Here is a 27,257-nt window from a genome sequence, read left to right as displayed (position 1 = left end):
TTTTTCTTTTGAGTTAACTAGCTTGCATGACTCTTTTGGAGAAAAGTGAGCTTGCATGATTTACTTTTAAGTAAAGTAAGCTTGCATGGCACACTTTTAGGTGCATGAAAAGATAAGGCTTTGCATGATGCATGCATGTAGCTGAGAAATCTTGCATGTTGCATGCATGGGGGTTTATGGCCATGCATGGGGGTTTCTAACTATGCATGTCACATGCATAAGGGTTTCTGACCATGCATGTCGCATGCATAGGGGTTTCTCATCATGGAGAGGAAGTTTATCAACCATACTTAGCTAGACTGTCATGCATGCATCCATGTATGCATGCATAGAGATAAAACCCGCATAAGAGTGGGCTGCCTTCAAAATGTCAATTATTACTGTACAAATCCATCAATACAAGTTAATTGAAGACAAGTTATGCAACATACAAACACATGGGTCCAATCCAAGCGTCCCCAGATCCATGAGCTTCTCATGCAATAAAATCCAAGCATTTCCCAAGCAAACAAAACAATACATGCAAATAAAAATAAGCCATGCACACAAATGTATGCATTTAAACACATATTTTGAAAGAAACCCCATCTATTCATATGTACTTGATATTTACAAGAGCTATGGTATTTGGCTCTCCAAGATCCATCAAATATCCATGGCATTATGTATTGCATTTGGTTCTACAACTAGTATACACATACATGGGAAGCTTAACCATAAACAGTCCATGACTACATGCAGTGTCCAACACCCATGTCCATGGATAATAGAGAATTTATAATATGAATCCCGATAAATTAGGGAATAGTTACACTTGTGCTAGGGAAGGTGGTGTGTAGATGAGGATAAAGGTGAAGTAGTTGTGGTCAGCACTAAGCGGGCACGGTGGTATGGTAAAATGAAGTATCAGCGAGGCTAGTTCCAACGATCCCATAAGATAATCGACGGTGCCGGGTCCCCCCCTTGTACAGAAAACTAGTAAGCCCTCTTGATGCAGGCCACCGTGCCATCCCATTATAGATAGCAAGGTTGTGGCATGAGCCAAGCTCTAGAAGGCATCTCCCATAAAAGGTGATGACTTCATGGTCCTATGAGATCCATTGTAACCCTATGACATCCTGCTCTATCACCTACAACCTGATAGGGTCCTCAAAAACATACATCTGTATCTGCTCACTCTTGGTCCTAGCATTGAAGTCCCCAAGTGAGAGGACCTCATCTAGTCCCAAGAAGCCAGTGATATCGTCGGAGAGAGATGTGTATGCAGACTCCCTCCGCACCTATGGTATCGTCAAGAATCCAGGACGAAATAACATATTGCCATGGCTGCATCTCAAGGCTGTAATCTGTAACCAAACCCACATGTAGCGCACCTCCTTGTCCGTCCTGACTATGCTAACCATAGGCTATGTTCTGAATAAAATCCCTACTCCTCCTGATCCCCTCACCCCTCCTAATGTTCGGGTCTCCCTTAAACCCCTTCGTGTTGGTCATCATCTACCCTCTCTCTGTGTATGTAGGAGACCAACATCAACAATTCATGGCACCCGAGGGGAGCGCTTTTCCATTTCTCGCTTATTGCACCAAGGCTGTCCCTTGGCCCCTTTCTTTTCCTCTTTGGTGCATGCACATGACACGAGCCTCCACGGTCTCTATTGGTACATGGTATAGAGGTGCAGATGCTATGGGGGATGGAAGATATCCATCGTGAGAGAGAGAGAAAGAAAAGAAAGAAAGAAAGTTGTATTAACGTCTACTAGAGGCCGAACTCGACCTATGAGACAAAATCAATGTACAACTGTCAATGTCCTCTGGATGTCCAGAAAAAAAGGACAACATAAACATGAAATAAACTATGAAAGTACTGAGCTAGTGGTGGGGGGGGGGGGGGGGGGGTGATGGATGGAGCACTACTGCTAAAGGCTCAGTATGCAACCTATATGCGTAGGGTATACAAGAATGCAATGCAAATCTGTCTAGCTCCAACTAGTACCATAATGGGGGTGTAATATGCAATACATAGGCGATGGCGAGGCAAAAATCCCTTGGAGCATTATCTCCGGGTGTGAGTGTAAGTGAGCTAGCCGCTCCTGGATATGGTGCTGATGTCGAGCCCGTGTCTCTGTAATCTCCCTCTGATGTAGTCTAGGATTCTGATAGCCTGGTGCTCTCGGTCTCCGTCTGGCTCGGAGGTCTGCAGCGCGTTGAAGTGTAACCCCCTCCTGTGTCAGAGTAGGCACTAGGATAGATCTCTGGAAGAAATCAGTGAGCTAGAGCTGTCGCGCACCTCTCCCTATGGTATGAGTCCGTAGTAGCAGTGCCTCCCTGTGGCGCTGTGTCTCTAGCAAGAACTAGCCAAATCTGCGTTGGTCTACGGATTCCATGATCTGGCAGAGTGAGGCATGTCCATTGAAGATGGTGGTGTATCTCTCTCTAATGTCACTTTATGCTCTGCATCTGCATACATAATGCTCCTCACTCTCAACCTCCTCCTGGCATAGTCTGCATATCCGCTCTGCTCTAGGGATCCGTGCTGCCCTACCTGCCTCAATCTCAAGCTAGTGTGATGACACTCTGAGCTGGCCAATCGCCACTCGAGCACTGTGAGGCATGTACACATCCATATATCCGGGTCGCTAAATAAATCCATCCTCTGAGATGCTCATAAAACAATCTCTATAGTATAGTATCTTCGTAGGCAGGGGCTGGTGGGGTGTGATCCATGTCCGCCTCATATAGCGTTGCAATAAGTCCTGTCGCATAACTCTGTTCCTCTCACTGTGTGAGAGCTACATATGTGGAGCAGTAAGATCATACTGAAGAGGTGGTAAGTGATCTATGTCCCACCCACACTAGGTCAATAGCTGTATCATCTGTGCATACCATGATCCTATGTCACCAACCTCAGCTAACTGTCTGGAAGCTCTACGCGACAATCTGTCCGGAGCCGTGGCTCGCACTCGATGAATAAAGCAGACCACCTCGAAGAGAGCCTCTACTAGCATGGGTGGTGCAGCAAAATCTGCTCTGACAATGTCATGTGGTACAGATGGTTTGCTGCGAACATCCGTGAGAGCATCAGAACCTGGGGTCTCTCGATCTGTGTCCAAGAGGAGACCAAGAGTCCGGGTGCCCATATTGCCGCTGCGTACATCAGTGCGGGTGTGACCAGAGTGTCGAATAGCCACCCCTTCGTGCGGGGCTCTTGAAAGTGTGCCTGGTGGCACTGTCGCTCAAGCATGGCCAGGGCAGCATATCCTCATGTCAATCTGTCTCTGGCTGCTCGTGCCATAGAGAAGCACCCTGCTGTACTAGCAAATGTAATCCCCAGGTATACATATGAGTCCACCACCTCGACCTGGCCTCCTGCAAGAGTAAAGATCGCCTGTCGTCGGATCTGCACCGACATATGGAATATCATAACCTTGGTTTTCCCAAGGTTCACTGTCAACCCTCTCTGTGTACAGAAATCATCTAAAGCCTATAGATGTAAATGTAGCTGTAGTCCCTCCTGTGACTCAGACACTAGAATGATGTCATCAGCATATAGCATAATGTGGACGGGTGCCAACCCTAAGATGTTTTTTATCTCCACCCACGATGTGAAGCAACTAGGGACTCACTCCACCACCACTTGTGTCACCCAAGTGGAGCTTTTCTTGAGCTAGGTAGGGAGAAATGAGAAAGGAAGCTATGAAGATCTCTACTCCTATCTCAATGTCATCATGTGTGCAAGAGGGAGAGAAAGAGAGAGAGTAAGAAGAAGAAGAAAGGGGAAGGAAAGAAGTATTACCTACAAGCACACACTCACTTCAAATAAGCAAGGATGCATCAACACACAAGCTTACCACCATAGCCACAAAAGAGAAAGATGGAAGAATAAGAAGAGTCAATTGTCATAATGGGATTGTATCCTTTCTATATTTCATAAGTTATATACATGAGCTCTCTTTTTATAATGGCCGACCGCACATTAACAATTGGGGGACCAAAATTGGCTCTCTAGCTCTATGTACACCTAGGCTTTTTTGCTTATTGCCGGCGTTACACATGTCGTAAGCTCGGTTATCCCATATCTTTTTACATGAAGCGCTTAATGTGGGTTTGCATAAAAATAAATCACATGAAGTGTAACCACACTTTGAGTAATGTTAACCATTATGGTTAACAAAATTCCATATAATATGTAACACCCATAATTTGGAGTACTCATACTGAGATGTCAATCCCGCCGCCTCCTCTGCGTAGAATGAAATCAGCCACCTCATCGATGTAGAGCCCAAAGAGAGAGAGAGTGAAACCGGCCTCTGATAGAAACCAGAGTGCGGTAGACTAGCAGTCACCCGTCCACTTGTAGTCTAGATATGAAAACAAAACAGATTGGAGCTAGAGTGCCCAAATCTGAAAACAAGGCGACACCTGTTGGCCCCAAAGCTTGGCGCCCCTTGCGGTATTTCTTTATTCAATTCCAAAAAAAATATGAATGGCTGAGTACAACAAAAATCAGCCAAGAGATTACACCTGTATGTCCAATCTGACGGCCCACAATACCTCTTAGCACAGAGGATCTATGCACACAGATCTGTGTTCCACAATAACACACTGTGCCTCCCTCTAATCAGCCAAGACCACTAAGCAGGGCAACCATGAGCATACATCTGGCATAACTCAAGTGCATGATACAACATCTCAGCTCATACATACATATGCTGTCCAAACTCTGTCTCAACCCTTGTCAATCTGCCATACCCCTCCTCTCACAAGGGGCCAGATAACTCATATCTGCAACAGACATCAAGCAGTAGAAAGAGAGATAGATGAACAGATGAGGAGCTTACCAAAATCAGCTCGTGAATCAGTACTGGAGGAAGCAACGGTACCAATCTGTACTTGCAGGCACTTGTTTCCACAACCCTGCTTCACACACACGCACGTACTTGTCTGTACCCTCCTCCTTGTGTTCACTTCTATGCTGTCTTTGAAAGTACAGATCTGAAAAACAGCCCCGTACCCGTCTGTACTACCTCGGGACACGTGCCAAGAGTTGTACTTGCAAGCGCCGCCTGCTGTCTGCACCTGTGCTCGCCTGAATCTGCGCAGCCAGATCTGTCCAGCATCTGTCCAACGCCGCCTGCAGCAGTACTTGCTGTACCTGACTGTCCGTACACTGTACGGCAGTCGTACAGTGTTGTACTTGCTGTGTACTTGTCTGCACAGCCTGTACAGAGTCTGTGTGCAGCCTGGCCAGCAGGGACATAGACCCGCAGCAGTTCCTGAGTGTAGCGTGGACCAAGAGAAAACCTGCAGCCTGTCCGTACAAGGCTGTACGGCTGGTTTGCACAGAGAAAACAGCAGCAAAACAGTCTTCAGCAGCCGCCGCCTCCTTCTCGGCTTTTCCACGCATGTACACCCACAAGCCTCCACGACTCTCTTCCCCAAAAGCTAGAGAGGGGGGGAGGAGAGAGAAGCACTCACTCCAAAAGTGGAGTGGCCTCCTCCCCATAAAAATCCTAGGGCCCCCAAACTTTAAAAGTTCCCTAGGGCCACTAAGGCCTAGGGGCAACTTTAATAAACATTAAAGTTTAATGTTCTAGTTCCCCCCTTCACACCTAAGGATGTCCACACATCTATAACTCTGTCCGGGCACCCCCCATGTGAATCATTCAATATTCTGACTCTGCAACCACCATGCCCACACTTGTGCTGTTCCATTTTCACACGGCCATGACATACCCCCCTCTTGAAAAATGGCAAGCATCCTCAATTGCATTCTGGTGATGCATCAAAATATCCAAAGTGAAATATACAATATGGCAAGATCAGCGTCCCAATCTCTCTAAGCCATACACATGTATCAACATTCACTCCAAACCAATGGCATAGTAATAGTCCAAGTTGTATACCACTGTGAACCATACATATCCACAAAATCTCATGTGACTAGTACACATATATCATAGAAGTCCCATAAACAGATGTACTGTCAGCCTCAGTACCTTCGGGTGAGATAAAAACTGCACCAAGAGACCGCTAGATGTCATCTGAGCCTGTCTGTATCAAGGGAGTGGAGGTGCTACCCCCCTCTTGAGCATCAGGTAATGCTCCAGACCCATGCTCTGCTGAACCTGAATGAGCCACAATAAGTCGGCTCTAACTCAAAGGCATCGAGATAAAGCTGCAAAACCTGAGGTGAATCTGTTAAGTCACCGTCCTCCATCCACTTCGCATCCATCGGTGAATAGTTTTTGAACTTCACAAGATAGCAACGGGAAACTTTACCTCGTACCTTCCTTTCTTTATGTGCCAGTATCTGCTCTAGAATCAGAACCTCATCAAGTTCCTCAACTTCCGGCTGAGCCTCATCTGATACATCCTCGGGCACATCCCCACAGAAAGGTCTAAGAAGACTCACGTGAAAAGCATTGTGAATCCTCCAGTGATCTGGTAACTTCAAACGATAGGTTACCTCACCAATCTTTTCCAAAACCTGAAAAGGCCCATAATATCGCATGCTCAACTTAGGGAATAAGTGCTCTTTACCCTTCATCTTCTTGAGTCTAGCCTTTTCAAAGCGCAAAAGAACCCAATCACCCAATGCAAACTGTAAATCACGTCTGTGACGGTCTGCGGCTTTCTTTTGCTTCTGCTGAGTTTTCTGGAGTGCCAACTTAACACTCTGATAAGCTTCATCCAAGCTCTCCACATACTGATCAGCCTCAAATATCTTATCCTTTGTATGCAAAATGGGTGATACCTTCTTCCCTCCTTCAACAATCTCAAAAGACGCCTTGCCTGTCGAGGTATGTACAGTGTTGTTATATGCAAACTCCACCAAAGGAAGATACTTTTCCCATTGTTGCTTGTGCTCGGACACATAACATTTGAGAAGATCCAACACTGTCGAGTTAGCTTCTTCTGACTAACCATCTGTCTGTGGATGAAATGACGATGAAAACTTGAGAGTTGTACCCATGTTGTCAAACAACCCTCTCCAGAACAAACTCGTCATCCGTGGATCACGGTCACTAATGATAGACGTAGGCAAGCCATGATACTTGAAGATGTTCGCCATGAACAACTTCACCATATGATCCACTTTGATCGTCTTACGCACGGGAATGAAATGAGCCTGCTTACTGAACCTGCATATGATAGTCCAGATGCCATCATTTCCCGTTTGTGTCCGTGGAAGATCAAATACAAAATCCATGGCAATGCTCTCCCAAGGTCCATCCGGAATAGGTAAAGGCTGTAATAACCCTGGTGTCTTCTGACGGTCAAACTTTACCTTCTGACATACGATGCATTGCCTCACAAAGGCATCAACATCTCTTCTCAAGGTTGGCAAATAAAAGAAAGTCTCCAATGCTTTGACCGTGGCGTCAATACCTCTATGACCTGCATACGGTGGAGCATGACTTTCAATCATAACCTTGAGTCGCAATGGCCTGGTAACACACAGTCTGCCATGTATCAATAAAAACCCATCTCTGAGAGTATATTGCTCATGCCGCTGACCCTCAAACATCTGATCATACAACCTTTCAAAGTCCTCATCATGGGCATACTGCTCTTTCATTTCATCAAGCTCATGATGATAAGCAAGTGAAACTACAGAGACCTGTGGCTTGCGTGACAAAGCATCTACCACTACATTCTTTTTGCCTTCCACATGCACAATCTCGAAGTGAAACATTGACAAAAAGTTTGCCCAACGCATATGCTTCTCTGAAAGCTTAGTTTGCGTGAGGAAATAACGCAAGGTTTGATGATCTGTCTGTACAGTAAAATCAGCCCCAAGCAAGTAGTGTTTCCATGTAGAAAGAGCGTGAATTACAGCCAACATCTCTTTCTCATAAACCTGTAAATGCTTCTCAGCATCTTGCAATACTCTACTCTCATAGGCTATCACATGTCCCTCTTGCATGAGAACTGCACCAATGCTACTTCCACATGCATCACACTGGACAACAAAAGCCTTTCGGAGGTCCGGTAACACCAATACTGGGTCCGAAGTAAGCTTTTCTTTGAGCTTTTTGAATGCTGTAATTTCCCGATCAACCCATCTAAACGGAGTTGCTTTCTTCGTCAAAGCATGAAGAGGCGAAGCAATTTCAGCAAAGTGCTGTATGTAACGCCTGTAATAGGAACACAATCCTAAAAAGCTGCGTACATCATGCACGGTCCTCAAAGCTGGCCAATTAAGTATTGCTTCTACCTTGGCTGGATCCATACGGACTCCATGACCAGACACAATATGCCCCAAGAAATGTATCTCCTGCAAAAAGAACTCACTCTTCTTGCCATTAACAACCAACCTATGGTTTCTGAGTTCTACAAACACAATGGCCAAATGCCTTCTATGCTCTTCCTCAATTTGTGAATGCACAATCATATCATCAAAGAATGTGCCCACAAACTCTCTATGAGGCCTGAAAATCCTGTCTATCATTCTGTTAAATGTGGCAGGCGCATTTGTCAAACCAAAGGGCATAACCAAGTACTCATACAACCCAAACGTGGTTCGGAATGCTGTCTTATGCACATCCTCGGGTCTAATTCGTATCTGATGATACCCACTTTTCAAGTCAATACGACTAAAGACTGTGGAGCCCTGTAAGCGGTCCAAGATGTCATCGATCCTCGGTATGGGGAATCGATTCTTGATGGTATTCTTGTTCAGCGCCCTGTAATCAATACACATGCGCCAAGAACCATCCTTCTTCTGCACTAAGAGTACAGGTGAGCAAAAGGGTGATGAGCTAGGCTGTATCAACCCTTTATTCAAAAGCTCCTGCACCTGACTCATAATCTCTTCCTGTTGGGCTGCACTAACACGGTACGGCGGTCTATTCGGTGGAGTACTACCAGGAATCAGATCTATGGCATGATCTTCTGGCCTCTCAGGAGGTAATTCTCCTGGCAATGACTCGGAAAAACAATCTTGAAACCCACATAAGAAATCAGTCCTATCCTTATCTAACATAGACAAATTAGACTTAGACTCATCATCCTGTGCATCCTTTACATAAATCAAGTACGCGGAAAGATGCTTTTTCATTACTGATGAAATCGCCGAAGCGGATACAATAGGAACAGATTCCCCTTTGAGTTTTACATCCAATACATGTTCTTTCCCTCTATGAGTCAGAGTGATTTTCCTATTGTAAGTATCCACCACCGCATGTACCCTGTGGCACCATGGCATCCCCAACAAAACATCACAGCCATCCAAAGGCATGATGAAGAACTCTTCGCTGTCCACATAACCCTGCAAATGAAGCCGAAGCTTCCCAATAATAGGAGTAACGGGTTCTGCATACCCTGGACAAGCCATATTAGCCGCCCCATCTCCTCTGCGCGAATCCCCAATCGGCCAGCCAAATCTGGTGAAATGAAGTTGGCTCCAACACCTGTGTCAAAGAAGATCTCTCACTTTGCCCCATGCCCTGCACAACTCTGTAGCTTCACCACCTAGCTGCTCCCCCACAAGATCAGGAACTAAGCCTGCAGAAGGCTTTGGTTTCTTTGGCTTGGGCTCTCCTTTACTGTCAGAGTCCTTTTGGGACTTTCTTTTGGGACAATTGAATGACATATGCCCCTCTTCAGTACAGTAAAAACACTTTTGAGCATCTCTCAAAGCCTGTCTTTCCTCAGAAGTCCTCTTGGGCATTGGCAACTTCTTATACTTTGTCTCTGAAGACCCTTTAGCATCACGAGAAGCATGCCCAAATTTTTCAGCTTTCTTGCTCAATTTCTTACTGCCTTTAAACCCAGATGAACCACCAGTGAGTAACGCATTAGCTGTCATAGCATTTTCAATCATCTGTGACATGTTCGTTACTCTTGTCTTTATACAATAATCTCGTACCTCTTTGGGCAACCCACAACAATACTTCTCTACCTGCTCAGACAGTGGCACCGCATGATAAGAAGTCACTGGGAGTAAAGCTTCCCAAAACTTCTTGTTATAATCCTCCAAACTATCACACTTTGAAGCATCCAATTTGTGCCATGCAGTCATAACATCCACCTCAAATGTAGATGTGAGCCATACGGAAGAGAAAACCTGTTTAAATTGGACCCATGTGGTGGATGCTATGCCCTGCAAAAGAAGAGTAGACCACCACTGCAAAGCATTGCCCTTGAGAAAAGTGGCAGCTTTCCTCACCTTAGAGGACTCTGTGTAATTCCCACCAGAAAAAGCAGCATCAAACTGCTGTAAAAAGGTAAGTGCTTTAAGTTTATCCTTGGCCCCACTGAATGTGTCAAACTTCACTGCAGCTCCCCCTTCCTTGTAATCCTTCGCCTTTCCCATAGGCGTTAGATTGTCATATGGAAGTGGTTTCGCAAGATTGCTGCCCCCAACATTCATTCCCATCATTGGGTCAACATTTCCCATTCCCACACCAGGCATACCATACATTCCAGCCATGTTTCCAAACATTCCATTATGCATACCTGGCTGCATACCACCAAACATATTGCCTTGCATCCCATGTTGCATGCCTCCAAACATATTTCCTTGCATACCGGACTGCATACCACCATACATATTCCCTTGCATGCCAGGCTGAAAATTGGCTCCAAAAGGCCCGTACATACCCATGCCTCCCTGAGGATAACCCCCAGTCATGGATTGGAACACCGAACCACCACCAAAATAACCTGGATGCATATTCTGCTGAGGAATAGGTGGCTGTCCATAGAAGGAACTCTGAGAGTTTGCACCATAAGCATGCTGCATATTCGGAAACTGGCCAAAAGATGGTTCCTGTGGGATGGCACCACTATGACCCTGTGGAAGATTCTTTGAACGAACCTTCTTCTTCTTTTTCTCGGGCTCTGTGCGGGGCTCTGTGCGAGATCTCATAAATTCAGCAAATCTCTCACTCTGTGTGAGCTGCATAAAAGTATCCATAACACTAGCCAAACGATCTTTGAACCGAGCATCATCATCCTCTTTACCATGCACATCTTCTGGCTGTGTTACATCCTCATAAGGCTCAACATCTGCAACCTGTTCTCCTGCAAAAATATCCTTAGATACATCTCTCTCAGGAGAAGTCTCTTGCTCTTCTTCTTCATGATAGAAGTACTCATCCTCTGTATCAGACATGTTTGCTGAATTTTCAGCAATGGCTTTCTTCAAAGCAACCACAAGCTCACCCCCCTCATAAAGTTGATGATTGGTCCCGGCAACGGAACCTTGAAACCGGCCTCTGATAGAAACCAGAGTGCAGTAGACAAGCAGTCACCCATCCACTTGTAGTCTAGATATGAAAACAAAACAGATTGGAGCTAGAGTGCCCAAATCTGAAAACAAGGCAACACCTGTTGGCCCCAAAGCTTGGCGCCCCTTGCGGTATTTCTTTATTCAATTCCAAAAAAAATATGAATGGCTGAGTACAACAAAAATCAGCCAAGAGATTACACCTGTATGTCCAATCTGACGGCCCACAATACCTCTTAGCACAGAGGATCTATGCACACAGATCTGTGTTCCACAATAACACACTGTGCCTCCCTCTGATCAGCCAAGACCACTAAGCAGGGCAGCCATGAGCATACATCTGGCATAACTCAAGTGCATGATACAACATCTCAGCTCATACATACATATGCTGTCCAAACTCTGTCTCAACCCTTGTCAATCTGCCATACCCCTCCTCTCACAAGGGGCCAGATAACTCATATCTGCAACAGACATCAAGCAGTAGAAAGAGAGATAGATGAACAGATGAGGAGCTTACCAAAATCAGCTCGTGAATCAGTACTGGAGGAAGCAACGGTACCAATCTGTACTTGCAGGCACTTGTTTCCACAACCCTGCTTCACACACACGCACGTACTTGTCTGTACCCTCCTCCTTGTGTTCACTTCTATGCTGTCTTTGAAAGTACAGATCTGAAAAACAGCCCCGTACCCGTCTGTACTACCTCGGGACACGTGCCAAGAGTTGTACTTGCAAGCGACGCCTGCTGTCTGCACCTGTGCTCGCCTGAATCTGCGCAGCCAGATCTGTCCAGCACCTGTCCAACGCCGCCTGCAGCAGTACTTGCTGTACCTGACTGTCCGTACACTGTACGGCAGTCGTACAGTGTTGTACTTGCTGTGTACTTGTCTGCACAGCCTGTACAGAGTCTGTTCGTAGCCTGTCCAGCAGGGAGATAGACCCGCAACAGTTCCTGAGTGTAGCGTGGACCAAGAGAAAACCTGCAGCCTGTCCGTACAAGGCTGTACAGCTGGTTTGCACAAAGAAAACAGCAGCAAAACAGTCTTCAGCAGCCGCCTCCTCCTTCTCAGCTTTTCCACGCATGTACACCCACAAGCCTCCACGACTCTCTTCCCCAAAAGCTAGAGAGAGGGGGAGGAGAGAGAAGCACTCACTCCAAAAGTGGAGTGGCCTCCTCCCCATAAAAATCCTAGGGCCCCCAAACTTTAAAAGTTCCCTAGGGCCACTAAGGCCTAGGGGCAACTTTAATAAACATTAAAGTTTAATGTTCTAGTTCCCCCCTTCACACCTAAGGATGTCCACACATCTATAACTCTGTCCGGGCACCCCCCATGTGAATCATTCAATATTCTGACTCTGCAACCACCATGCCCACACTTGTGCTGTTCCATTTTCACAAGGCCATGACAGAGAGAGAGAGAGAGAGAGAGAGAGAGAGAGAGAGAAACTTTTATTAACGTCTTCAAAAGACCACTAGGGTCTATGAGACAAAAAAGGTACTACAAAGTTTCCACAATAGCACAATGACCCAAGGTCCAAGGAACATCAAGCAAGGGTGGTTGGAGGAGAGGTCTCATCCTCAAGAACTCTGTAAAGGGTATCAATGTTCACATGTCCTGTGTGGGCATCTCTGTATCGCTGGAGCATCGCCTAGACTTGGAGCTGACAGGCGGAACGTCTATGCGGCCCAATAGGTCTTGGGGACCTAGTTCGCTGCATCTAAACCGGCCGGTCTATAGTAACCTCGAGGAGAGAGAGAGAGAGAGAGAGAAATGAAATGAAATGTTATATTAACGTCTTCAAAAGGCCATAATGGCCTATGAGACCAAAAAGTTACATCATGAATGATCTGATACAATGTCTGGATACAATGTCTGGAGAGAGAGAGAGAGAGAGAGATGAAATGAAATGATATATTAACGTCTCTAAGAGGCCATAATGGCCTATGAGACCAAAACTGTGAGTACATCTGAAGTTGGTGTCTCATCAAAGAGAACAACTAAATGCGACTAAAAAGTACAATAAACTGATTGTCCTACAACATCCTAGTCTCTGCATCTTCCTCTGCCAATGCATCACCCAAGGTATCCTAATCAATCTGAGGCATTTCAGGATCAATTTGGGGCAAGTTCAGCTGCTGAATTTGCTGGTTTTCAGCAGGCATAGGTGGCTGTAAATGAGCTGAAACTGGCTCTACATTGTCCACGTTTGAATTGAATAAAGGCAACAAAGTATCAAAGACATCTTCCGGCCCAATAGGCGGCTGTTTGGTACATGAGACAAGAGGTTGAGATGCATATTCGTCAAAGATAACATCTCTTGACACAATGATCTTGCCTGTATTAGGCACATAGAGTCTGTATCCTTTACTCTCAGTACTGCAACCAATGAAAATGCATTTGATTGCCTTTGCATCAAGCTTATTTCTTTGTTGTGTGGGCACATGCATATATGACAAACACCCAAAGACTCTCATATGAGTCACCACTGGAATCCTGCCATTCCATGCCTCAGGCAGTCATAGATTTCAAGGCTTTAATGGGGCAACGGTTAAGCACATAATTGGCACACATAACCACCTCAAGCCAAAACTTACTAGGCAGATCCTTGCTTTTGATCATGCAACGTGCCATCTCCATAAGGGTATGATTACGTCTCTCTGCAACTCCATTTTGCTGAGGAGTATAGGGGTAGTACACTGATGAGAAATACCATGTAACTGCATGTAAGCTGTGAACTCATTTGACAAACATTCCCCCCCTCGATCTGTACGCAATGTGACAAGCTTGTGTCCACAAGCATTTTCAGCCATGGGACGAAAGTCTCTGAAAGCTCCAAAGGCATCTGACTTCATTTTTAAACCATAGGTAGTCATCAATGAATGTGATGAAGTACAAGTGTCCTCCAAAAGATGGAGCCCTCATGGGGCCACAAAGATCACTATGAACAAGCTGTAACGGTCGGACAGCCCTCATAGCCCCATCTTTAGGAAAGGAATTCCTGTGCATCTTTCCAAGGATGCATCCTTCACATACATGCTTGAAGGGAATCTGCATAGGAGGAAGCTCATGCACCATACCTTGCTTCACGAAGCGTACTAGAGATGGGAAGTTCAGGTGACCAAACCGAGCATGCCATAACTCAGTGTCACTCAACACACGGGAGGTGGAGGCAATCATAGCATCATGAGAATAAGTACTCCTGTCATACATATCAAGCTTATACAAGCCATTGCATAATGTCCCAGAAAACATAAGAGAAGTTGAATCTCTGCTGTCATACACTGAGCAACAATGATCAGAAAACTGAACCTGCAAGGGTTGAAACAGAAATGAGATTCTTCTTAATGCCTGGTACATATAAAGTGTCACAAAAAGTAAAGCTATCCCCATTACATGCTGTTAGCTCCACATTGCCAATGCCTTTAATGTAGTAAGAGGCATCATTGGCACACATAACTATGCCACCTGGAGGTGAATCCTGCAAATTGGCAAATAGATCTCTGCAAGAAGTGATGTCCTTAGAAGCACCACTATCAAAGTACCAATCTCCAGCTGAGATAGACATACAGGAAGCAGGCAAACTGCATGTAACCACTAATGCATATCCCTCATGAGCAAAGTTTGCCTCTTCTTTAGTGTCCACAGTAGCAGCCAAACCTTGCTGCTTCTTTTTCTTTTCACTCTCAATGCGCTTCCTACATTCCTCAATAAGATGGCTAGGTTTTCTACAATAGTTTCATCTCTTCTTTTTCTTGTTGTCACCCTCTTTAGACGAGGTAGAATCTGAATGGGCATGTGGTTTGCCCTTAGGTTTACCACTAGATGAAGCCCCAGATTTACCTTTGTTTCGATCAAAGGCACCAAATGCCTAATCAGCTAAAAGCATAGTGGTCCTATTAGAACGAGAATGCTCCTCCTGACCAACTCATCAAAGGTATACAAGTTTGGATTACCCTTCATGAGTAGACGAAGAGTAGTACCAAAACCCTGATAGGATTCTGGCAAACCCTGAAGCACTGTAGATACAAGTGAACCATCTGCAATGACCTCATCAATATTGATGAGCTGCTCTCGCAAATCCTTGATGCGGGTAAGGAATTTGTCCATTGAATCACCCTCATCCATATGCTCAGACTCAATCTTCTTGCGAAGATAGGCAACACGGACCTCATTGCGAACCTGATACAAAGAAGCAAGTACATCCCATGCACCCTTAGAAGAAGTGCATGAACGAATGTGCGGTATAACCTGCCTTCTGCATGAAAGGGCAATCAAAGCATACAGGAGCCTGATGCGTCTCATAGTAGAAGATGATGTCCCTCCCAGTGAAACTATCCTCAAAAGCCCCTACATCAAGGCGTAGAGATCCATTACAACTCCAAGTAGCAACTTTGAGTGTAGTCCCGTAGGTCTCGCGCCGTCATGAAGAGCGCCTCTCCATGATCACCACTCTACCATCTCTATAGAAGGGCACTTTCCCTTTCTCGCGGGCATAACTTCTTTCATGTGGGCAAGTTGCGAGAGTGTGAGGTCATCTCCAAGAAATATTCCCGTCTTCTTAAGTGTAGGACGTCTCTTCAAGAAGTCCTTCTTCGCTTCCATGGAGAGGAAACGAATGATAAGTGCTCTCTCCTTAGAAGATTCGCCACTACCTTCTCTCTTCTTTCCCACTCTCCATGCCTTTGTGTGCGTGGCTTCAATGCCCATCATAGAGAAGAGCTCCTTGGTTTCCCCTTCCGCATCATCACGGTCTTTTAGACCGGACACTCGTACATGTAAGGCCCGAGTCTTCCTCCTTTGCTCCTCTTCAAGGGTCATGTTGATGATGGTGGGAGTGGGGATGGGTGGAGAGAGAGAGAGAGAGAGAGAGAGAGAGAGAGAAATGAAATGAAATGTTATATTAACGTCTTCAAAAGGCCATAATGACCTATGAGACCAAAAAGTTACATCATGGTGGATCTAATACAACGTCTGGATAAAAAACAAGAAAATGAAAAATAAAGATGATACTACTGGCACCTAGAAAATGAAACTGGAACTGGAAGGTAAACAGAAACTGTCACGACCCTGTGTTTTTCTCTGGACAGTATGCAGGTGTGCACGGGGACATGGTGGACAGTGTGAATGGCATCAGGTTGGAGTCAAAAAGTAAGCCCATGTGTGGACAACCCCAAGTGTGAAGGGGGCAAAGAGATTTTGATTTAAAAAGGTATTATAACCTTTGGTGGTCAAAAAATTAATGTTATAAAGGTTTTAAAGCCTTGAGAGACCCCCAAGGCAATTTATAGAGACTACTCCACTTTTGGAGGCCCACGTCTCTCTCTTCTCACTCTCTCTAGCTTTTTGGGAAGTGTGCAAGCTCTCATGCGTGGAAGGGAGGAGAAGTCGACTGCACATGGGGCTGCTGGTTTTTGGCTGCGCACAGAAGAGCGAGTGCAGAACTGTACGACTGTTGCAGGTACAGTGTACGGCTGCTGCAAGTACAGGCTACGCAGGTCAGGCTGTTGCAGGTACAGGCGGCGCAGGTCAGGCAACTGCAGTTGCAGATTCAGGCGGCGCAGGCAGCTGTACGACTGCAGGTACAGCTGTACGACTGCAGTACAGGAGGTGGGCTGGATTGGTAGCACACGTGCCCTATTTATCTGGCGATCGACTGTTGGGTTGCAGAACAGAAGGTGGGCTGGACTGCAGGTGCAGAGGGCTGAAACTCATGCTCTTTTGCACAAGAGTCAGGATGCAGCTTACAGGTTGGTTTCTCTAGATACACAGGCAGCCAGGTGTGTGCTTTTTGGAGGACGCCGTGCTTTTACAGAAAGGAGGGGCTGGTTTTTCATGAACATAGACATCATGTCGATGGCGTTCAACTGATGGAACTTTCAGCTGCTCTTTGCTTTGGGTTCGAGATTGTTTTGAGATCAGTTTGAGGACTGTTTATGGGCTGTTTTTGTTTGGCTGCAAATTCAGCTATGTGCTTGGGTTTTTGGCTGCAAGTACAGGTCAATTGGTTATGTTTCTTGGTATGGGAGTGATGCAAGCTCACATGGCTGTGTGCTCATGGAGCAGATTGTTTTCTTCCTGCTAGAAAGGAACAGAGGGACCTACAGTTATGGACATCTCTATGTTTCCAGATGTTTCATGAGGGAATAGGTAACTAGATGTATGCCGTTGTTGGCACTGTTGTTGAATGGTGCCATGAATGGTTCTGTATGGAAACACGACAGAAGTTTCAAAGGGAAACAGGCCTAAGGGTTTCATGTGGAAACAGGTCGTAGGTTTCTCAAGGAAACATGTTTTTGGGTTTCTCCAGGAGATAGGTCACATGCAGGCAGAAGGTACAAGACTGGACACATGTTTGGTACAACCTTGCTACTGATTGGGCAGGGGACAGGGAATCCATGACAGAGATGGATAGTACCCTTGGAAGGTAGAGAGGGTTGGTACAGGTGTGTCGCCTGTATGGTATGCTGTGCTGTGATACGAGTTCTCTTTTGAGAGACAGTTTGGAAGTCTGTGTTGTGATGCAGAAGCACTGGATGTGTCAGGGTGTGACGCTGTTCATAGTGTGAGAGGCTATGGATGGTTGTGGCAGCCTTGATCATAGGAGAAAGCTTCTCTATGCAGACTCAATGTGTGAGAGTCTTTCGATGTGAACAATGGCTGGACTTATTTGTGGATGCCGAGTGGACGAGAAGCCATGATGCAGGTTCTTTGCAGGCTTCAGGGATTCTACTGTGACGGCTGAGTTTCCAGCCTTATTGTAATCAAAGCTCTTATAATCAATTAAAGAAATACCGCAAGGGGCGCCACTGCGTTTTGGGGCCAATCGGTGTCCGTGTACTGTTTGCAGGAGCACTCTAGCTCCCCCTGTTTGTTTTCTTTTTCTAGGTCCTCAATGGTGTTGAAGTGTTTTATGTGCAAGTGTTTGTTTCACCGCCCGTCAGGCCGGTTTCAGAAACCCTTATAGGGTGTGAATATAGTGAGGAGGGGGGATACGCTATGGAGGTGAGTGGAGTATAGTGAGGGGATACAATATCATGCGGGACGGGGGGGTGCACTATGGAGGTGCCTCCATCTCATAATATGTGCCGCATCGGATGCTGGCGGATCTCCTCAATATCCTCTGTGGTCAGCACCCTGACTGGGTGTCTCGCATGTCTCCCAAGAATAATCTGAATCCGCTGCTGCAACCTCCGTCTATCCCGGGATGCCCTCCTCCATAATCGTGGGCGTCTGGACCACCCAAGCTCAATCGCACGATCAATCAGTGTACCGCTGGTGTGGGCGGTATCCATGTCCTGGAGAGAGAGAGAGAAAGAAAGTTGTATTAACGTCTTCAAAAGGCCAAAATGACCTATGAGACCAAAAGGTTACATCATATCTATGAGGTACATCATCCTAGGTATAAAATAGTAATAAAGAAAGAAAACAAAAATCTAGAGCTATAAAATCTGATCTAGGTACATCAACAGAGACCTCTCATATCACCCTAATACATCCCTCATGGGCTGCTGTGACATGGTGCTCAAGGTGGTAAAACTAAGCCGGCACGAGAAGGTCTTGCGATGATGGGAGATGATGGCCCGGAGCCTCTTGTAGTGGCGTGGCCGTGGGCGAGGGCCATGTGGTCTGCGCGTCGAGCTCTCTATAACTCAGTGGCTCTGTCGAGTGTCACACCACTCGGCCGAGCTCGTGCACTAGCCTGTGTTCCGGGTATGGTGGGTGGATCGGCCCTCGGAGTGCTGGTATGGAAGAAGTCGGTGAGAGCTCTCTGTGCTGGTCCTCAAGCAAGTACAACTGATCTAGATCTCACTAAGGACTCCCTGTGTCTGCTGAGCTCTAGAAGAAAAAGTCCCATGCATCTCTGATCCAGGAAGTCCATGATCATGGAAAGTGGTCCGAACCCAGCTCAAACGAGGCAATGAAACCTAGCTCGGAAGAGAAAGAAAGAAAAGAAAGATATATTAAGCGTCTACTAAAGACCCAATGAGCCTATGAGACCAAAGTGATACAAAAATGTCCATGGCATAATTGTCATGGAATGGAAAATAAAACAGAAAGAAAACATAAACATAGCTCTCACACTGGGGAGAGAGAGAGAGAGAGAGAGAGAGAGAGAGAGAGAGAGAGAGAAATGAAATGAAATGTTATATTAACGTCTTCAAAAAGGCCATAATGACCTATGAGACCAAAAAGTTACATCATGGTGGATCTGATACAATGTCTAGATAAAAAACCAGAAAATGAAAAATAAAGATGATACTACTGGCACCTAGAAAATGAAACTGGAACTGGAAGGTAAACAGAAACCCTTATAGGGTGTGAATATAGTGAGGGGGGGGGGGGGGGGGTACGCTATGGAGGTGAGTGGAGTACAGTGAGGGGATACAATATCATGTGGGATGGGGGGGTACACTATGGAGGTGCCTCCATCTCATAATATGTGCCGCATCGGACGCTGGCGGATCTCCTCAATATCCTCTATGGTCAGCACCCTGACTGGGTGTCCCGCATGTCTCGCAAGAATAATCCGAATCCGCCGCTGCAACCTTAGTCTATGCTGGGATGCCCTCCTCCGTAGTCGTGGGCATCTGGACCACCCAAGCTCAATCGCACGATCAATCAGTGTACCGCTGGTGTGGGCGGTATCCATGTCCTGCTGCTGCTGTGGTCCATCTGGCGCAGTGATGGCTGGACTAAAGAAGTCTGTAATGTGCCTCTGAGTCTGGCTCTCTGTGCACCTAAGCAGGCTATCTCTATATCTCCGCAACTCAAGCAAGAACAATCCCAAACACCTCTGGTCTTGGTACCCCATGACTCTGGAAAGTGGTCCAAAACCCTCTCTGAATAAACAGTGGAAACGACCACGTATCTCATAGTATGCAGTACAATGGCATATATAATGCGGCTCTGTCTCTGGCTCCCCATGGCATACTCGACATATCCTGGCCTCAGCTGGTATACCTCTATATCGGCCAATCTCAATCTCAAGCTCGTGTGAGGATGTGCAAATCTGACCAATAGCACATCGTACTGCATGAGACAAGTGTACATCCATGTAACTGGGTTTGATCACAAAACCATCTGCTGTGAGCTGAAGAAAATGCTCTCTGTAAAAAGCCATCTTCGTGCCCAGCTCCTCAGTCGGCTATATCCATGTCCTCCTAATGTCCAGCTGAACTAAATCCTGACGGATGAGTCTGGTAATCTCTGACCGTGTGAGAGTGAGAGAGGGTGCCTCCAGAGAATACTGGAAGGGAGGCAATCTGTCCATGCTAAAACCATGTGCCTGGAACCAAGATGTCATCTGTCCATACCAACAAGCCGTGTCTCCCTGTAAAGCTAACTGTCGGGAGGACTCAAGGGCGAGGCATGCATATCTGTCTCGGGGGAGATCCCACAAGCCATGTATGTAGGAGACTGATCTCGTAAGAGCCTCAATCACCAGAGGGGCAGCTGCCAGCTCTACTCGAATAATCTCATGAGGTACCACGGCCTTGGCTCTAATAATCCTAGCAATCAGAGAGAGAGAGAGAGAGAGAGAGAGAGAGAGAGAGAGAGAGAAATGAAATGTTATATTAACGTCTTCAAAAGGCCAAAGTGACCTATGAGACCAAAGTTACAACCATGTGACATGTGATACACTATCTGGAAAAGAAAAGAAAGGACAAAAGGTAAGTATCTAGCCCTACAATACATCAGTAGAGAGAGAGAGAGAGAAGTAAGCGAGTTGTAGAGAGAGAAACAAGATGTTAGTGAGAGATGATGTAACACGACTCAATGATGGATTCGATTGATATATGAAATGTAGTACAAGCCCTTGTTATACAGGGCTTTCTTGCACCAAACCATTTGACCCTTATTTAATGCATGCTTATCCACCCTCCTAAGAGGTGGTTCACATGCACACACACACACATACACACTACCATCCTTTTAAGGGGCTATTCACACACTCTTACACACATATAAGCTCGGACTTATCCCAAGAATCCCCCCTTCAGAACAAAGGTGGTGAGACCCCACGCAAAGACGATGCTACCACCTACCCCATCCACCCTGCTAGACTCACCATCTACACCTACCATGCCATGGTAGTCACTCATATCATAGTAAGTCCGAGGTAGCGAGGCCAGCACTAAGTCACCCCCTGGCTCCTCACTGAGATAAGGGAAACATGAAGTCTTTTATGAATCAAGGCACACAAAAGAACATAGATACAATCAGGTTTTCGAGGGACTATCTGTCAGAATACGCAGCGGAGATGATGACCAAATCTGGGAACACGAGCAAAAAACGCACGCAAAAAAACATCACAAGAGAGAGAGAGAGGTGTAGGCGTGTAACTCTGCTCTGATATACACTAGAAAATCCCGGATATGATACAAGTGTGGTATGGAGGCTGGGGGCCTATTTATATGCCCCCACAACAGCAGTCGGCTTGCTGTAGGAGCCGACTGGCCATGAGAACTCCACGACCAGCACACATCTCCAGTCGGCCAGATCATCAGCAGTCGGCCACCTCCCAGATGCAGTCGTGGACCACTTCAGCAGTCGGCCAGCACATGGGCTGCTTCCCAAGCCACAGAAAAATGGAAAAAAATAGGGGAAAAATGCGGGGAGTGAGGAAAAATGATAAAACACCTGATAAGGGCGGGCACACCCACAACAAAGGCCCTGATGTATAAAACTGGACAGGAGATGACTTCTAACACCCCCTCTCAGCTCCTGGCTATGAAACCAACCACTGGGAGCTGGGGTGCCGCCCGAGCAAGTCCTGAGAGAGCGACTTCGTGAAGAGGTCCACCGTACTGTCCTCCGTCGAACAGAACTCTAGCAAGATGTCATCAGCAACGATCTGTTCACGAACAAAGTGCCTCTGGATGACCATGGGTTCCTCCAGTGGAAGCCCAAACCTGCAATGCAACCTCTGCATCCTCACCACCTCACAAGCAGCATCACAAACAGCCCGGTTCTCTGCCTCTGTTCTCGACAAGGCAAAAGATGACTGTCTCCAACTGCTCCGTAAAACTGCTCCTGGGCCTGAAGTAGATCCCCTCGTGTCCGGATCTCCTCCCCAAACTGAGTCACTCCAACCGTGGAGTCGGACTCCATCCAACAATCCCCCTCCTGTGTACAAGAGTCCCTGATCCTTCGCATGTCGCAGAAACCACAGGAAACGCAATCCTGCCTCCCAAAGAGACATCCGCAACCATGAGCTCAACTGCCTCATCAGGAAGCTCCCGTCCAATCTGGTGTCAATCAACCAGATCAATGAACCATACAGCTTCTGAGTCACAGAGACATCACACTGCTCACAAGGATCAACACCTGTAACGGTGCACAAACAAGTCCTGGAAACCTAATGAAACCTGTCAACCACCCCCTCTGAATCCGGAACCACAAAGCCTGGAGAAACCACCTTCTTCTGCAAGTGAGCACCTGCCACCTGCCTGGCTTTCCGAAAGGTCCCCATGGAAACAACATCCTCGACTACTGGAGGTTCTTTGTCCCGAACACGACGAGACATCAGAGCATAAGTGACCTGTTCAATTTCCTCTGACTCACGAACGCAAGAACTACCAACATCAGTACTGGAAAATTCCTGCCAACTGCTGCCACCTTCTGGCAAGCTATCCACCACCTGGTCTCGAAAAGCCCACACCTGCAGCGTATCCACACTCAAGTGGCCATTACCAGACTGCCACTCATCACAAACCTGAGGACCTGGGAAAGAGAGTGCTGAAAGCTTGTAAACTCCATTCTCCACTCCACCTTCCCAAACCACTTGGCCTGTTGCTTTGTCCCGGAGAGCAACAAAATGCTCATCAAACTCCACCCGTACGCCAGTCTTGCAAACCTAATGCACTGACAACAGATGAAAACCAAGTGCCGGAACATACAACACCTGGGAGGAATGCTTTCCCCCTCTGCCATCGGGAACTATCTCCATCCTGCCCTCACTATGAACTCGGATAGTGGACGTATCCCCAGTAAGAATGTGACCAGAAAGCCTGCAGAGATCCTGTAAACCGGAACCGGAAGGAGTCATGTGCCTGGAAGCACCACTATCGAGAATCCACTCCCGAGTATCCGTTGCGGAGAGTCCTCCAATCTCCTCCCTGCCTGAAGAAAATGAAACATCGGTGTCCACCACCTCCAGGTGCACAAAAGCCGGAGTCTTCATGATTACTGCTGAGGAATCTTCACCCTTCTCGGTCTTCCGCTTGGGACACTGCCTCCAATAGTGGCCTTTCTCGCCACAATCATTACGGGTCCTCTCTGCCTTCAGTTTCTCGCGGTCAGCGTCGGACTTCTTCTCAGAAGACTTCTCCGATGAAGCCTTCCCTTTGCCCGAGTTACGGCCTTTCGACCGTTGGCCAGTTAAGGCCTTCGAACCTCCACCCTCAGGAGGGTTCGTGAATTGTTCCTCCTGGTCCAGGACCATGGGCACAAGCTCCTTGCTGAGCCTGCCACTGGTAATCAAAGAGGAGTAAAATGCTAAGTACGAAGAGGGCAAATGTGACAGCAACGTGATGGCCATGTCCTCTGATGAATATCTCCTTCCCAGCCAGCCTGAAGAAGTTCCTGCTGAAGAGCCTGCAGCTTGTTAATATGCTCCCGCATCGTCGACGACTTTGCAGGGCTCATAACCCGCATCTATACTTCCAAGGAAATCCTCTTCATGGGCGATACCCTGTTGTAAAGTGAGGCCAAATGCTACCATATACCTCTGGCCAGCGTCATATGCTTTACATGATTGATTACCTGTGGTGTGCAATTGAGAAAGATAAACGAACGGACCCTGGCGTTGACACGATCCCACATGTGTGTCTGAGCCTCCCAGTCCTTTCGGGTCGACGGTAACTCCCCTTCCTCAACTTCCGGCCATGGAACCCCAACAATGACAAAATCAGCGAGGTCGTAGGACTCCAGAACAGATTCCATCATAACCTTCCATATGCCGTAGTTGCTCCCGTCCAACTGACGGTCCACCGGGAACGTGGAGAGTGTCGGGATCTTCACATGTCTCTCGGCCATCTCAAAGTTCAAACAGATCTGCCATTGCGGGGATGTACTCTGAAAAGGGTGGGTGGATGGGAACAAAGAAGAAATAAAACCTGCAAGTGGCTGTCCAGCAAATCAGCCCGCCTTCCTCTTGCTTCTCCTCTTCCCGAACAGTCCAAAACAGTCCACCAATCAGCCACAAAACAGTCCCCCTCTTGCTCACACAAATCCCAAGACCTATCTGGAGCCTAGGGCTCTGATACCATGTCAGAATACGCAGCGGAGATGATGACCATATCTGGGAACACGAGCAAAAAACGCAGGCAGAAAAACAGCACAAGAGAAAGAGAGAAGTAGGCGTGTAACTCTGCTCTGATATACACTAGAAAATCCCGGGTATGATACAAGTGTGGTATGGGGGCTGGGGGCCTATTTATATGCCCCCACAACAGCAGTCGGCCTGCTGTAGGCAGCCGACTGGCCATGAGAACTCCACGACCAGCACACATCTCCAGTCGGCCAGATCATCAGCAGTCGGCCACCTCCGAGATGCAGTCGTGGACCAGTTCAGCAATCGGCCAGCACATGGGCTGCCTCCCAAGCCATAGAAAAATGGGAAAAAATAGGGGAAAAATGCGGGGAGTGAGGAAAAATGATAAAACACCTGATAAGGGCAGGCACACCCACAACAAAGGCCCTGGTGTATAAAACTGGACAGGAGATGACTTCTAACACTATCTAGGGCGCAGAACCCTTATTGACATAGGGTAAAGAACTAAAATGCCCACTCTTGGGGCTGGAGAGTGGACCAAATCCCTCATGAAACAGACAATGAAACCTCCCGCGGATCTCATAGTATATTAGGCAGCCGCATATGTAATGCTCCTCCATCTCAACCTCTGTGTTGCATAATCGGCAGATCCTCTGCTCTCTAGGTCTCCGTATGAGCTTCCCAGCTCTAAAGACCCGCTCAACTCTACCTGTCTCCACTCTAAAGCGGTGGAATGAAACTTGTATCTGGCCAATCCCAATCCGCATGGCATGGGACATGTGAACACCGAGGTAGCCCAGCTGCTGGATGAATCCATCCTCAGTGAGCGTGAGGAAGTGATCTTTGTAGAAGTGCATCTTGGTTGGGAGCTCCGAAGGTGTGATCAATGTGCAGTGGGTGTAGAGGCTAAGAAGATCCAACCGGGTAACCCAGTTGGTGTCCTCATGAGATAGCTGGAGAAAAAAGCTTTGTGAAGAAGGTGAAGGTGGTGGGGCGTGGATCTGGTAGTGGGGATAGGGGTGGCTGATGGGGGAGCATGCATAGAGTGCCATGTGTCCGGGTAGGTGATAGGTGTGGGGGGCGATGTTCTCGAGGTTTCCTCCAAGCCTCGGCCTAAGAAAACTCGATATAACTCATCCTCTTTCCAACCGTATAACTCCCATTTTTTGCGTTGAGCGTTGAGAAATCCATGCGCTTGGCGCTTCGTGATTTGCCCAATCTGTACCTCATGCTTAAGATGGGAGCGTGCGACTCGGCATTCATCATCATACCAACAGTTCTGGGGCATGGAACTGCAAGGTGGCTTGGCCGTAGACCACTACGTGCAAATGAAAGAAGTGGTGGCAGATGTGTGGAGTAAGGTGGTGAGCTGTGATGTGAGGGTGGGTAGGGGGACAATAGGTTCCACATCCTAGAGGTGGCGGTAGATGTGGTTGGAGTAAACAAGGTCAAGCTCATGATCAAAATGGACATGGGTATAATGTGAGATGGGGGGTGGTGGCGGAGGGAAGGGTGGTGTGCACGTACGAGTGAAAGAGAGATAGGCATGGTCAGCTTCAAAGGGGGGTGGCAAAATGAAGAAGTCAGGGAGAAGGTGTGCCAAAGCTGGGGATCCCATAAGGTAGTCCACGGTGCTAGTACCTCTCCTGAGTGAGGGAAGGAGGTGAGGGCCTCGAAGGAGGCCCATCAGGACATCCGTTATAGATAACGAGACCATGTGCAAGTCCCAGCTCTAAGAAATATCTCCCATACACCATGACCTCCTCACGGTCCTGTGATGATCTCTGCAGCCCCGTGTCAGTGATGTCCAGCTCCTGTAGTCTGATAGGGTCATCCAAATCAAGTAGTGGGACCTGCTGACTCCCCGTCCTGGCGTTGAAGTCCCCAGGCAGGAGGACTTCCCCCATCTGTGAGAACTCAATAATATCCCCATATAATGGTAAGTACGGTGACTGGCCATGCTATGTGGCGTAAGGGGAGTCGTGTGGTGCAAAATTACACACAGCAATGTGGATGACTGTATCACTGCTAGGTTGTAGCCACACCCAAAGATACCGTGTATCCTCGTCCTTCCGGACGAGGGACAGCAACCCCTCCAAAGCCATGTACTCCCAATGTGCGGGTCTCGCCTCGGAAAGCTGACTCCACTCATACTCAGCTATGTACATTGTATGGTAAGCCCCTCTCAGGGCTCTAATGAGTCTCTATAAAGAAAATGATATCCCTGCTTGTGAGAATCTCACTCAAACCTCCTGGATTCGACCACAGGGTGCCATTAGAGCTCCATACTACTAGCCTCACGTGTTTGGTCTCATAGACCCCGCGTCCCTATTTGGGACGGCGCTCAGTGCCTATGACCCTACCATCTCTGTAGATAGCCCACTTGCCTGCTCTACGGGCCTCATGAGCTGTCACCATCGCCTCACGCCAATGTGCCACTTGTGCTGGGGTGAGATCATCTCCCATGTACACCTGTGTGCCCTCGAGGGCAGCCCGTCTGTCTAAGAAGGCCTGTCTGCTGGTGGCATCAGGGAATATGATGAGGGGCTGCTCTCGTGTCATATCCTTGCCTACCCTCCATGTTTCTACGCCGGGCGGCCGGCGGGGGGGGGGGGGGGGGGGGGGGGGGGGGGGGGGGGGGGGGGGGGGGGGGGGGCGATCTCGTCCACTCCTATCATCTGGCAAAGCATCATGGAGGAAGACCCCGCACTCACACATGGAGGGCCCTATCCTTCCTGCATTT

At 47.4% G+C, this 27,257-nt stretch overlaps 1 protein-coding gene and 1 pseudogene across 9 annotated transcripts in view; both read right to left on the bottom strand.

Moving 5' to 3' along the window:
- Positions 1-27,257, bottom strand: part of CW7 — a 124,073-nt gene that overhangs the window by 27,834 nt on the left and 68,982 nt on the right. The gene's annotated exons all lie outside the window — the stretch shown is intronic.
- On the bottom strand, positions 1,977-12,319 carry LOC147631955 (uncharacterized; annotated as a pseudogene).

The sequence above is a fragment of the Cibotium barometz genome, chromosome 14 (assembly GCF_041138505.1).
Source record: "Cibotium barometz isolate CiBa-2024 chromosome 14, ASM4113850v1, whole genome shotgun sequence".
NCBI lineage: Eukaryota > Viridiplantae > Streptophyta > Polypodiopsida > Cyatheales > Cibotiaceae > Cibotium > Cibotium barometz.
This window is presented reverse-complemented; position numbering and strand designations above follow the sequence as displayed.